Genomic DNA, 1,165 nt, shown 5'->3' with positions numbered 1-1,165 from the left:
TCTGGCCTGTACTCCAGTTCTGTATGCACAAATAAATAAATCTTTAAAAAAAAAAAAAAAAAAGAAACTTGTGTCAAAACAAGGATATGTTTTATTTTCTCATCTACCACGTATCAATAGTAATACCTAACCCATACGTTTATTGTGAAGATTACGTGACATAAAATTAGAGAAATGGTGTAATGTGGAACGCCATGAACAGTAAAAATGTAGCATGAAAAGTGAGTTTCTCTGTTCATGAGCACTGACGCAACTATAATAAATAACAGATTTGGTAATCTAAATTGGAACTAAACACTTGGGAAAACAATTATGAAATATCCTGTAAAATTAAATGTGTCTACAACATTTCTAGGAAAAATTCTTGCACATATGTTCAAAGAATGATGTGAAACTCCACAGCATCATTTTATAATTGAAAATAAATGTAGACATTTGTCCTTAACAGGACGTAGCAAGAAAACTATTCATCCTTTCCCCCCAGTATTTCAACACCATTTGCAGTGAGGGAAGCAGGTGCAGCTTGGCTGCTGGCAATCCTCCCAGCCCTTGTCCACCCTCAGCAAAATCTTTGTTCTCTGGGCTGGCTTTGACGTTTCTAAGTTGGTTTCTTCATCTCATAGCCCCCCACCCCCCGACTTTTTTTCCTGTACACTCGACGAATGAAGCCGCCCTTATATCCTTGACCACCTAGGCACAGGTGTACACACTTACACATACCCACACCATACTCCTAGTGTCCACCATCAGGCATGTGTACCCCAAGTCCATGCTTTCAAGCACCTCTGCGTTCAAGGCCCCAGGTGATAGTCACAGAGGCCAGCAACATAAAACCCTGAGCAATCTTCATTTACCCTATAAAATGTATCTGCAAATCAGATTCCGAAATACTTTACAACTGACTCTTTGGCCAGGTGACAGTGACTGGAAACTTGTGTTAGCATGGTCATTAGCACACAGGTTGGCCTAACTTGGAGAAAATTAAATGGGCAGTGTCACTTTGCTTGTAGGGAAATCCAGGCTACAACTTTTTTGCCTCAACTGCCAGAGAAAAGCAGTTGAGCACACATTTCTTTTTCTTTTTTTTTTTTTATTAAAAAGTTTATTTTTACATCATTTTGCACATTTTTTTTTCATCTCAATTGTAATCCCCACAGGTTTCCCA

This window comes from Condylura cristata, unplaced genomic scaffold, assembly GCF_000260355.1.
Source record: "Condylura cristata isolate star-nosed mole 26May11 unplaced genomic scaffold, ConCri1.0 scaffold00009, whole genome shotgun sequence".
NCBI classification, from domain to species: domain Eukaryota; kingdom Metazoa; phylum Chordata; class Mammalia; order Eulipotyphla; family Talpidae; genus Condylura; species Condylura cristata.
The sequence above is the reverse complement of the archived record's forward strand: the minus strand, read 5'-3'. Positions refer to the sequence as shown.